The sequence below is a fragment of the Sinocyclocheilus rhinocerous genome, unplaced genomic scaffold (genome assembly GCF_001515625.1).
Source record: "Sinocyclocheilus rhinocerous isolate Xijiao unplaced genomic scaffold, SAMN03320098_v1.1 scaffold6748, whole genome shotgun sequence".
In the NCBI taxonomy this organism is placed as follows: domain Eukaryota; kingdom Metazoa; phylum Chordata; class Actinopteri; order Cypriniformes; family Cyprinidae; genus Sinocyclocheilus; species Sinocyclocheilus rhinocerous.
In genome coordinates this window covers 14212-27691 of record NW_015639014.1, presented here as the reverse complement: position 1 = coordinate 27691, position 13480 = coordinate 14212, and the positions used below count along the sequence as shown (strand labels likewise).

Below are 13480 nucleotides of genomic sequence, written 5' to 3'. Positions count from 1 at the left end.
GGTTTTGTCAAAGTTGTAACTGCAAATACGATTACCGGATAAATGAAACTCATACTTAACATTATCCAAAGGTTCGTGGAGTAATTTGGCCAGACACGGTCCGTGTTTCATCTTCCTCTGTGCCAGAGTAAGATCACCCATAGCAACCTCAATACTCTTCTCAGGAGCTTTAGGTGATGATGCCTCAGCCATTGTTACAGAATAATTTTCTGTTTTTTCCAATTCACAAAAGCACCGTTTGTATTTTGCGTCTAGGTACGGATAAATTAGCCTCAACAAACCCCCTTTTTAAAAGCTCGTTTCAACCAGTTTGGGCGACTATCACGCCTCCGTCGTTAGGGGTGGGCTGTAGGTGTGGCCTGACCGATGCGCTCCTGAGCTCATTTTGAGTTTTGACAGGCTCGAGTGAGGATGTATCTGACGGAAACAACGTAAGATACACGGATCTTTTTCTTTTCTTTTCTAACTGGTAACAATCTCTAACTTTAAAAATGTTTACATAGAAAAACTGTCTTATTGTTTAATGAACGTATCGGATACTTTTTATTTGTTTTAGATCACGGTAAGATAAGTCAGCATTTTTTCTTTTATTTTCTAACTGGTAACAAACTCTCAAACTTTTAAATTGTAATGCTACAAGATTTTGACTGCCACGTACTGTTTAAGAACGTATCTGATACTTTTTTTTGTTTGTTTTAGATAGATGGTCAACATTTTTCTTTTTATTTATCTTTGTCAAACTCTGTACAGGAACAGGTGTCCAACAGGTGTCCAGTATTGGGGGGTGGGGTGGAATTTTTATGACCCTCATCAATCAAATCCGATGGCACATGGGGCCCTATACTTTCTCTCTTAGGCCAAAGTGACTTTATGAAAGATTATGAAAGATATATAATTAACCCTTTAAGCCCTGAGGCCATTTTTGCCTCACTGACGTTGATGTGTTTTCTGAGTGACATACACAAAAATAATGACTCATAACTCGAAGACCGTAGCAAGGAGAATCAAAAGGTAGGTCTGATAGATATTTTTCTATACTTTTATGGGAAAATAAATCTTTGCATTTGAATATTCTCATGCTGAGAAATAGGTGATAAAATGTAAGAAAAATTAGTGTGGTCAAGGGAAATTTTTTCATATCATTCTTATGTGATGTCCAATATCTCATGAAAAAAATAAAATAAATATTTTTTGGTGATGTTCCCCAACATCTGTTTGTGAATTAAATTTTGTGGTGATATCATGAAGTAATCAAAAGTTACAGCATTTGGAACCAAGGTAGCCCTTCTCTTAGCCCTTTACAGTTTTGAAATTTTTGTTTTGAATTTGAAGTAATGCCTCACTCAAGTTTAGTCAAAGCCTCAAAAAATTATGCTTGTTTTATTCTACTCAATGAGACCTTTCAAATGACATATGACACATTAATATCTGAGCTGTATGATGTTGATGAGCTGTCCACGAGTCTGCTCCAGAGGCCTCTCTTGTCCTCGTGTCTGTTCCAGAAGCCTCTTCTGTCCACGAGTCTGCTCCAGAGGCCTCTTCTGTCCATGAATCTGCTTCAGAGGCCTCTCCTGTCCGTGAGTCTGCCCCAGAGGCCTCTCATTTCAACCAATCCACTCCAGTGCCTCCAGAGGTGGCAGCGTCCGATGCAGAACCTCCAGAGGTGGCGGCGTCAGTTGCAGAACCTCCAGAGGTGGCGGCGTCCGCTGCAGAACCTCCAGAGGTGGCGGCTTCGTCTGCAGAACCTCCCAAGGCGGTGGCGCCCACTCATGAACTCACTGTCTGTCCTGCCACGGCCATGGAGGCCTCTCATGAACTCACTGTCTGTCCTGCCATGGCCATGGAGGCCATTCATGAACTCACTGTCTGTCCTGCCACAGCCATGGAGGTCGCTCATGAACTCACTGTCTGTCCTGCCACAGCCATGGAGGCCGGTCATGAACTCACTGTCTGTCCTGTCACGGCCAAGGAGGCCGTTCATGAACTCTCTGCCTGTCCTGTTGCGCCTATGGAAGCTGCTCAAGAACTCTCTGCCTGTTCTATCATGGTCAAGTGGTCTGTCCATGTCTCTGCTCTGCCATGGCTTCCTGCTCTGCCGGCAACACTTGGCCGTCCTGCTCTGCCTGCTCCACCATGGCTCCCTGCTCTGCCTGCTCCACCGTGACTTTCTGCTCTGCCTGCACAGCCAAGGCTCCCTGCTCTGCCTGCACCGCCATGGCTCCCTGCTCTGCCTGCTCCGCCATGGCTTTCTGCTCTGCCTGCACCGCCATGGCTCCCCGCTCTGCCGGCTCTGCCATGGTTCCATGCTCCTATGGATCTGATCCATGGCTCAGGTCCTCCAATGTGCCACAGTCTGCCATTGCTCCATGGTCCAGGTCCTCTACTGTTCCACGGTCTGCCACATGGACCTGGCACTCCGTCCCTCCCCCTGTTCTGCCTCCGCTCCACCTCCCTCCTGGACTCATTTCTGTTCTGTTTTAAGAGCGTTTGGAAGCCACTCCTTAGGGAGGGGGGGGCTATGTCACGATGTCCAGCTGGAGTGCCCACAAGCTCCTCCAGAGGGCACTCCATCCGAACCTTTACCATTGTTTCACAAACTCCATTTCCCATAACACCCCATGGCTAGGAACTGATTGCATACACAGCTGGTTCCAATCAGGAGGGCTATTTAAGACACACAAACACACACCACATCGCAAAGTCTTGTTTCACTGCTAGCGGACATTACTGAGTGTTTCTTTCCATTGCCTTGCCTTGTTTTTGACCTTGGACTGTTTCTCTGTTTATTGTGATTGCTTGCTGCCTGCCCTGACCATCGCTCATTTTGGATTACCATTGGGTTTTATGTGTTATGGCAATATTAGCAATATCTTGGGAACTCATCGACGGATTATAGCTCATTTTAATCGGGAGAATTTTTTGAAAATAATGACGTGCTGGTTTTCAAGATCTATGCATGTTTCGTGAAGTTATGAATGAAAATGCAACGTGAAGCACAGAGCTGTGTTTCTTTGCAGCGCCTCAGTGCACCTGTCTGGCTTAATGTGTTACAGCTCTATGAATGAAATATTTCGATCTGATTGACGGATTATGGTAAGTTTGGGCTCTTTTTAATCGGGAGAATTTTTCGAATATAATGCTGTGCGGCTTTTCAAGATCTATGCATGTTTGGTGAAGTTACGAGCTAAAACGCCACTGGACTGCAACCTCTGATTTTTTTGCTAAGCTACATGACCTAATTCTTTTCTATGTGTTATAGCTTTATGAGAGATATCTTTAGATTGGAGCGATGGATTATAGTGAATTTGGGCTCTTTTTAATCGGGAGAATTTTTTTGCAAATAATGACGTGTCATTTTCTATGATATATGCATGTTTCATGAAGTTAGGAGCAAAATCGCCACATGACGGCTACCTTCGATTTTTTGGCTAAACTACATGCTGCCTGTGCAGTTTTATGTGTGTTATAAATTCATGAGGAAAATCTTTAGATATAAATGTCAGATTATAGTGATTTTGGGCTCATTTTAATCGGGAGTAAATAATGGTGCCTATCTTTTCACGATCTGATCATGTTTTATGAAGTTACAAGTTTTTATGAAGTTACAAGTAAAACGTGACATCAATATATTATTTTCAAATGGGTCTGGGGGTGACTTCTTGTACAAAAACTTGCTCCAGTTTATTCAAAACCCCAAACAATTATGCGTGTTTTATTCTACTCAATGATACCTTTCAAATGACATATGACACATGACTATCCGAGCTGTATGATATTTTTGACATATTAGAGTACATGACAAAAAAAACAAACATATTTTGTAAATTATGATGTTTTTTTTGTCATTTATCAGCAAATAACTCGGGACTACTTTGGAGTTAATCAAGACATTCATACATTCATTGTAAAGCTCAGACTCCGAGCTTTCAAATTATATCCATATTTTGTTGATCAAGGCAGTGGTTTGAAAAATATGATTAGTAATATTGTCGCGGAGGGGGGGCATCCCGCCCGCGGTACACTTCGGTTTAGAAGGACTGCTCAGCACTCGTTAAGAGTTGATCGAAATATTCAATCGGAAATACATTCATTAAAAAGCTGAGATTCTAATCTTTAAAATGATACCTATGTTGTGTTATTCCGTTCAGGGGTTGCTTAGTAATTTGATTTTGGATTTTTTTGTGTGGGTGGTGTCCCGCCGGCAGGACACCTCGGGTTTAAAGGGTTAATAAAGTGTACACTGTGTTCTTTGCTTCTTAACACTAATACCACTTTCTTCACTGTTATTCCTAAATATAATCAAAATAATTATTAATACTTATCCAAAAATATTGCTTTGCAGGCTGTTTGGGGGCTGCATTTATGGCATATTACTATCAAATGCAACAGTCATCCTTATATTGTTATTTACTATTCACTCAGAGGCCTATGCTGGTCCGTCTCCATCAGCGGAAACAGCGAAAACAACAGATCTTTCACATCATCAGCCACCAGCTGAGCTTCCAAGTCACTGGAAAGATCATCTTCCACCTTTCCAGCATGAGTGGATCCGGAACACACTATTTAAGGCCAACCCACGGACCGGCAGGCCAGAACTAGTGTCCCAGCTAAAGCTTTGTTGGTATCCTCCTCAGCCCCCTTTAATTAACACTCAGCCGCCTGCCTCACCCGACCACTTCTTCTGTCGGCCCCTTTTCTTATGGATGCCGCTGAAGATGTGGTTATTTCCTCTTGTCTGTGTGCAGGCGGCAGGACTTTACTGTACCGTGCGCAAGGTCTTGGACATCGACGGGTGGTATTACCTTGACACTGAGTATCTGGAGTTTAAACGCTGCAAAAAGAAGTATCCCGCCTGGTCCGAGGACATTTTAGGACAGCTGGATATGGGCCACCGCAGTCAGGTTCCAGCTTTGCTGACATACAGGTAATTCATAATGACAATCATTCATTATTAGGTGCTTTTATTTGTGTTATTTTTTAGCAACTAAAGCATTTGAATGATTATACTGTTGTTTCCTTAGATACTCATGTGACAACCGGGTGCTGAGGATGATGAGGGAGAGGATACTGGGCAACAGTGTGACTCAGCTTTACAAGAAGCTGATGGAACAACAGAGTGAGGCATGGACACAGCGTGTCCTACAGTACCTGACTGCCTGTGAACCATTCACAAGGTCCTCCCTTGTGCAGCCTCCTGTGTTTGCTGAGCCTCCCCTTTTACCTGCCCTGCCTAAACCTAAGTGTCTGTTAGCCGTGTATGCCAGGGATGCTCTGGGGCAGGGGCGTAGATTACGCGGGGGATGTGTCCCCCCCACTTTTAATATCACGTAAATTCGTCCCCCGCACTTTTTCGGGCAAGTGTGTTCACATAGAGGTTTTCAAGAGCCGGTGTGAATAAATGTAGATTTAAATTCAAAGAGACAGGATAGTCTGTGCATGATCTGATGTTTTATTCGGACCCAGAATAAGGCGAGATGATCATCACGGAGCGCTAAACATTCCGTGCAGTGTATGTTTCATTCATACTCGAAGCCAGAGGGCGCTCTCGTGCAGAAAGTCCTATGAGGACATTCCTAATATTATGGACAAGAGCGTCCAGCTATCGCTGTATGAAAACAGTTGTTTTCAGAAAAACAGAAACATTTGGAAACATGGAGACTTCAAACATACGATTGCGACAATATGGTTTATTTGTGTTTGTCAAGTCATCTCCAGGTAATAAATAAAGTATATGAACAATGCAGCGCTAACTGACATAGCATTTATTACAGTATTGAAACTATTCTGAAGAGACTTCTTTATAAAACATTAAAAATCTTACTGTTCAAAAACTGTTGACTGGTAGGTTATATAGATTACAGAAATGTTATATTGTAATGTTTTATATATATATAACATTTCTGTCCCCCTCACTTCTGAAATGATGGCTACGCCCCTGCTCTGGGGCGACTGCACGAGGTCAAGGCCAAAATTACATCTGTCTTTGGCTGTGTTCTCAAGATGGATTCCACAAAAAAGGTATCAAAGCCCTGTTTATATACAGAAATTTGCCAGATATGGATATGTGTGCGATGTGCGTACATAATGAACATAAGTTGTTTTTCCCTATTTTTCCCAATAGGTCACAAAGAAACTTGCCGGTGCTGCTTCAGGAACAGCTGCCTGGTGCACAAATGTGGGAAACGAACACGGCCAAGTCCTTTTCTCTGTGCTGACAGCCGCCGAGGGACATGGACTGGACCCCATGGCAGCTGGCCTGATGAAACGCTACCGGGAGGCAGGAGAGGCAGCCCCAAAAGTGATGTACGTGGATAGAGATTGATGCAGTCAGCACGGGCAGTCTCGAGCGAAGATCATGTTTTCGGAGTGGGATGAGCTTGTAGTGCGCCTCGACATCTGGTACTCCATGCGGCGATTTGCTGCAGGTGTCACGACAGAGGCTCATTCGCTCTACGGGATCTTCATGGCACGTCTGTCCACGTGCATCTTTCAGTAGGATCCAGAGGATGTGGTAGCTCTTCGCCGTGCAAAAGAGGGTGACCTGGCAGCAAAGAAGACTGGCCACATCTCAGAAAAGGCAGTCAGTGCTCGCATTACCCGGAGGGAGTTGGCACTGCACTGCCGGAGGAGGACCAGGGGGGTGGAGGAGACCACCAGATTGATTGGATCACTGATTGATCTGTTTGACAGTGTGGACGGGAAGGACACTCTGGGAGTTCCTCTGCTGGACCATGAACGGATCCAGCAGATATGGAAGGAACAGCGGAAGCACATACAGTGTATCCAAGACCCAGAGAACTTTCCGCTCTACATGAAGACAGGGACACTGAAGAAAGGCGTGTGGAGCTGTGCTGCTACAAGTGTGCCCGTGACTCTACCTCCTTGGAGTCATTCCACCTCCACCTGAACAGTTTTATTCCAAGTGTTACATGCATATGGATTACTAATTTTTCTGTAAAGACATAAGTACTGTAACTGCTTTCATTACTTTAAAGTAATGTCACATTAATACATTTCACACTCTACATTACAGTTATTTTCTAATGTCATAAGCATTGACAAAGCTGTCTTGCCTTACAAGTCACTAGTAATTCTGGTTATAATGACAATTTTTAATGTAATTACACAATTCTATTACATGTAACCAGTTATTTCATAGCACCTCATGTGTAGTACATATCTTGTACATATGTGACATATAAAACCCTTTTTTGTTTATTTAACTTTTAGGAGCCAGTGCCAGTGATGCGCATTTTCCTATCTCCTTGAAGGCTTGATGCGTTGGAATGATGACTGAATGGAAGACGCCATAAAAGGAGCGTCCTCCATCAGGTCATATGGCAGTGCCATGAGAGAGGCTGTGGACCAGCTTAGCCGAACAGTCTTTGGGAAGTCCTGGGATGAGCGCTATCGCAATCCTGGAGCATATACAGGTAATACATTTAATTTGTTATTTTGTAATATTCTACTAAGTTATCTATTTAGCCTTCAATGTACTAGATAAATTATTAAGAACACTTTCTTTTTTTCCATTTTATTCTTGTAGGTGAATTGCTGGGAATGGAGTACCTTTACAGCCAGATTGGCAAAACACTGACTCCAGAACCCAGAGGAGGAAGACAGGCTGGTGGAGGAGGTTAATGATCAGGACCTGCAAGATGAGGGGTTTGAGGAAGAGAGCATGAAGGACATCACAGTTCCAGTGCTGTATGAGGATGACCCCTGCCGTGATCTCGAAAACAGCCCCTCATCTTTGCCTCTGCCTCAGTCCCCAGCATCACTGGCTGAGCCGTCCACATCATCTGGTGGAGAAGGAAAGCATCTTGCCCTTGCCTCTTCAGTGCTGTCACAGCCATCTGACACTGGAAGCAGTCTCTGATGAGGCTCAGGTAAGACACTCTAAGGGCTTTATATAATTTCAATCTCGATTTTATTCCACATACACTACCAGTCAAAAGTTTTTGGACAGCAATGTTTTTTTTTAAGAATTCTCTTCTGCTCACCAAGCCTGCATTTATTTGATCCAAAATGCAGCAAAAGCAGTAATATTGTGAAATATTTTTACTATTTAAAGTAACTGCTTTCTATTAGAATATATTTTAAAATGTAATTTATTCCTGTGATTTCAAAGCTGGATTTTAGCATCATTACTCCAGTCATACGATCCTTCAGAAATCATTCTAATATTCTGATTTGCTTCTCAAAAAACATTTATTATTATTATTAGGTTAAAAATAGATGAGTGTATTTTTTTTAGGTTTCTTTGATGAATAGAAAGTTCAGAAGAACAGCATTTATCTGAAATAGAAATCTTTTGTAACATTATAAATGTCTTTATCATCACTTTTGATCAATTGAATGCGTCCTTGCTAAATAAAAGTATTAATTTCTATAATTTCATAATTTAATAATAAATATATAATGATTTAAATATACTGACTCTAGGCTTTTGAATGGTATGGTGTATAATGTTACAAAAGCTTTTTATTTCAGATAAATGCTGATCTTGGATCTTTCTATTCATCAAAGAATCTTGAAAGAAATGTACACAACTGTTTTAAATATTGATAATAATAATAAAAAAAATGTTTCTTGAACAGCAAATTAGTATATTATAATGATTTCTGAAGGATCATGTGACACTGAAGACTGGAGTAATGATGCTGAAAATTCAGCTTTGAAATCACAGGAATAAATTACATTTTAAAATATATTCAAATAGAAAGCAGTTTTATTTTAAATAGCAAAAATATTTCAGAATAGTACAGCTTTGCTGTATTTTGGATAAAAAAAGCAGGCTTGGTGAGCAGAAGATAATTCTTTAAAAAACATTAAAAATCTTACTGTTCAAAAACTTTTGACTGGTGGTAATGTATATTAACATTAATCTGCATTTACTAGGGAGCAGTCATTGGACCCGATGGCATCACTGGGTGGGACAAGGTCCAGGATCTGGCTGCTTACCTGGTGGGTCTTCGTGAGACTCCTTACCTCACTGACCTGCAGGTGACAGAGGCCATCCAGCTGTGGACAGCTCTCCCTGATAATTATAAACAGCAGTCAACTATCAGCCTCAACATCAGCCTCAGCTAACACATGGGCGCTTTAAGGCACCGAAGCGTTCCAGAGTCACACCGGGTGTGGAGAGTGTGAAACGGTGTCTGATTGGACATCCTGGGGGTCCAGCACAGTGGCCCAGCACCAGCCGCTTGGTTGAGGCCATTTGTATGAAGCTGTGTGCTTTACACAAGTCACCGACAAAGAAGGCTGGAGTTTGTACCCCCAGGTGGTCTAAAATCCTCTCGGATTACCACCACATCCGAGAGATGGTGCTTAACAGTCGCAGGCTGATGGATGAAACAATGATCCAGCTGTTTGAGCTAAACCAGAGGACACTCATTCAGTGGTAAGCAAGGCACATTATTTGCTTCAAATTAACTGAATACTTTTAAACATATATAATACAAGTAATTTATTTTCAGGTTTCAACGGCGAATCAGGAAATTAATGTCCTCGCTCAGGGACTGACTCCACCTGACCCAATTGCTGTGGCTGATACGCAGCTTCCTCCGCCAAGGGAAAAATTGGATGACGCGCCATCAACATCAGGCCCAAAACATCAATTTATCCTTCCGCCAAACCGAGAAGGACAGGCTCCTCTTCTGTGACCAGGTCGACGGCCCGCTGCTGCCACCAGGGAGTGCCCCATCGCACCTGCCCCCACAGCATCAGGAGTTGTGCAGCCCATTTCAGCACCTGGATCATTGTTAGGCACACTAGTCCTTAACCTAGACATGACCGTGTCAATGGTGATGCCATCTTCTGGTGCTTCGACATCTGGTGTAGGCCCAGCTCCGCCTGCTCCTGCGTCTGCTGCTCCTGTGTCCCGTTACACACAGAGGAACAGGGGCTGGCGGGCCCTGGAGACGGAAAGCGGAGTCCATAAGAGGAAGTATGTGCGAGGGGTTACTTTTAACAAGTGCAGCAAATGTGGGCAGCCCAAAACTAAAGAGTTTGGTCATAGCCGATATGGTAATGCCACATTTTGCGTGTGTGCCGCAAATGGCAAATCTTTAGATGACTGGTTGGCAGAACAGCACCAGCAAAATAAATGCCAAACTCCACCTCCTCAGTAAATAATCTTTCCAGTATATATTACATGGGCTCACTCTTTTCATATTGTCCTTTATATATGTAAATAATATCTTTCCTGTATATACTTTGTATATATTACATGGGCCCACTCTTTTCGTATTGTCCTTTATATATTGTGTGTATGTGTGTATTCATTTTAATAAAACATTTTGTATATATTACATGGGCCCACTTTTTCATATTGTATGTGTGTGTGTGTGTACTCCTTTCAATATTTGTGTGTATTCATTTTAATAAAACAGTTTACATTTGTGAATTTTGATCAGATAAATTAAATCTGCTAAATCATATCAATCAAATCATACCCCCCCCCCACACACACAAAACACATCTTTGAAGGAATGTTTTTATTCATTTTATTTAAACATTAACATGTAATATGCTGTTTAAAGATAATATACACAAAATAATAAATATCAATCATTATAATATGTCATAGATAACTAAATAAAGGCGCAGTTGATTGCACACTTAACAATACGTGAAGTCGACAGTTGACAACACGGAGAGACCACAGGTTTGAGTCCAACCCGCGGAGTGTGACTTGTTTCATATGTAACTAATACTCCTCAAAACACACAGGAATATAGCCCAAATATTGTTGCAGGGGAATTTGTCGGTGTTTTCTGTGTCTTTTTCTCTTGCATGCGGGCACAAAGATTGGGCCCCTTCCGATGCTACGCGAGTGCTCTACCATTTGAGCTAATTCCCCTGGCTGTGGCGGGGTGAAGTCCATCGCTCCAAATGATGCCTTCGAAGAGCGACCGCTATTATAACAGGCTTGAAGAAAAGAGGCCATCCCTCCACTATGCTGGCACCTTTGCACTGGCCACCATTTAGTTGTAGAATTAACCAAGAGATTGTGCTTTTGTTATTAAGGACCTTCTTGGTCTTGTTACCCCAGTCTATATATGTGTGGATTCCTGTATTACGTAGGTTAGGTCGTAGGTCATGGGTTAGATCCCCGTACGGGCCAGCCTCTTTTGTTCTCTGGGAGCTCAGCTCTGCTTTTCAGGCAAAGTGACGTGGTCTCACGGAAATCCCCGCGGTCTAAACAGTGTCTGGTTGTGGCCAAAATAACTCAGTTGGGAGAGCGTTAGATTGAAGATCTAAAGATCCCGGGTTTCGGCAGATGACACCTGTCTTTTCCTTTTATTCGAGGGGGCCAGTATCCATAATTCACTGGGTTCCAACCCCTCTGTCTAACGGCTTCCTCACAGCCACAGCGCTATCTGTCTTTCAGACAGCCACCAAAAAAAGCTGTGTTGGTTCCATGGTGTAATGGTTAGCACTCTGGGCTTTGACTCCAGCGATCCGAGTTCAAATCTAGGTGGAACCTGTTTTGCCACCAATTTGCGCAGGACCAGGTCTGAAATACTTTTCGGCTGCAGTGAGCCCCAAAAGCTCACGTAGGGACCGTCACATTGTAGCGTCAACGCGCAGTCTGTCTCTTTAGGGAAGTGAGCGTAAAAGGGCAGGACCCAGCTTGGAGAATCAGGCATCGATCCCACATCCACTCGCATGCTAGCACTCTACCATTTCAGCTAATTACCCTGGCCGTGGCGGGGTGAAGTCCATCGCTCCAAATGACGCCTTCGCAGAGCGACCGCTATTATAACGTGCTTGAAGAAAAGACGCCATCTCACCTCTGTGCTTGCACCTTTGCACTGGCTGTAATGAAGTAGAAGAATTAACCAAGAGATTGTGCTTTTGTTTTTAAGGCCCTTCTTGGTCTTGTTACCCCAGTATATATGTGTGTGGATTCCTGTATTACGTAGGATACCTTTGGATCACTCAGGTCGTGCAGCCAACTTCTCCCCTCCCACACTGCCCACACTGGCTTAAAGTCTAAGGGACATCTGACCGTTTCAGCTGTCCTCCCAAGATCCCTCTACATGTTAGGTTCAGCCCCATTTTTAAATCCATTCATAGGCCAACTTTCATTTGTTTGCCTTTGACACTCTCTCGAGGTGTTTGATTACGTCCATGTTAGTTCATGTTCCTTCTTTTGTTGTTGCTGTACTTGTTCTTTTCTCTCAGCTAGGCTTTTTCCCAGGCAGGCTCTTTGTTCTAGGGGTATGATTCTCGCTTTGGGTGCGAGAAGTCCTGGGTTCAAATCCCGGACGAGCCAATGGTGAGTTTTGGAACTTAAGCGCTATTCTCTCTTTAGGGTCACGAACAATCGGGCAGAAGTCCCGGCAAAACTAGGCTGGTTAGCTCAGTTGGTTAGAGCGTAGTGCTAATAACGCCAAGGTCGTGGGTTCGATCCCCGTACGTGCTAGCCTCTTTTGTTCTCTGGGAGCTCAGCTCTGCTCTTCAGGCAAATTGACAGGTGGTCTCACGGAAATACCCGCTGTCTACACAGTGTTAGGTCGCGGCCAAAGGAGCTCATTAGGTAGAGCGTTAGACTGAAAATCTAAAGGTCTCTGGTTAGATCCTAGGTGACACCCGTCTTTTCCTATTGTTCGAGGAGGCCAGTAAACAAAATTCACTGGGTTCCAGCCCCTCTGTCTAACTGCTTCCCCACAGTCACAGCGCTATCTGCTTCCCAGACGGCAACCAACAAAGCTTTTACATAGAATTTACATAGAATGTTTGAATAGTTATTTTAAACAGGAACAAAAAAATAAGGAATTTGATAAGGCTTTTTCTTCAGAGGTTTACTCAGTTTTCATGGAGTTTAATATTGCAATACCAGGAATGGAATAATGTGGAAGAAAAATATATTTTTATTCATATGAATGTCTGTTTATAATTTGATTATAATTGGAATGTTAATCTCTCTACTTGTGAGAGGCGTAATGTATTTTCGATGACCTCTCATCAAATGTTTTTTAAGAAAATATTACATTTGATGTGAAAAAAAAGCACTCTGGGCTTTGAATCCAGCAATCCGAGTTCAAATCTTTGTGGAACCTGTGTGCTTTCTTGCGGCAGGAAAAGAAAAAAAGCACAAGTTTGGTGGTGGTGCTGCTGGCGAGCCTGTAAGTGATTCAGTCTTTGCGGCCCTGTGAGCAAAGGCTGTTCCTGTAAATGTTCCATGGTGTAATGTTTAGCACTCTGAATCCAGCTATCCTCATTCAAATCTTAGTGGGACCTGTTTTGCCACCAATTTGCGCAGGACCCTCTCCGAAATACATTTTGGCAGCAGTGAGCCCCAAAAGTTCACGTAGTTGATGTCGCTTCAACGCACGGTCTGTTTCTTTAGAGAAGTGAGCGAAACAGGGTAGGACTCAACTTGGAGAATGAGGGCATCAATCCCACTTCCTCTTGCATGCTAAGCGAGCGCGCTACCATTTCAGCTAATTCCCCTGACCGTGGTGGG

The 13480-nt window shown here is 43.1% G+C and overlaps 3 non-coding genes and 1 pseudogene across 3 annotated transcripts; all 4 read left to right on the top strand.

The window, feature by feature from the left end:
- Positions 1-5247: 5247 nt before the first annotated feature.
- Positions 5248-9416, top strand: LOC107750962 (uncharacterized; annotated as a pseudogene).
- A 2006-nt stretch (positions 9417-11422) lies between these two features.
- trnaq-uug (transfer RNA glutamine (anticodon UUG)) lies at positions 11423-11494 on the top strand. Its single transcript has one exon. It is a non-coding gene; the product is annotated as a tRNA-Gln (tRNA).
- Positions 11495-12214: 720 nt separating this feature from the next.
- On the top strand, positions 12215-12286 carry trnap-ugg (transfer RNA proline (anticodon UGG)). Its single transcript has one exon. It is a non-coding gene; the product is annotated as a tRNA-Pro (tRNA).
- Positions 12287-12362: 76 nt separating this feature from the next.
- On the top strand, positions 12363-12436 carry trnai-aau (transfer RNA isoleucine (anticodon AAU)). The gene has a single exon. It is a non-coding gene; the product is annotated as a tRNA-Ile (tRNA).
- The last annotated feature ends 1044 nt before the right edge of the window (positions 12437-13480 follow it).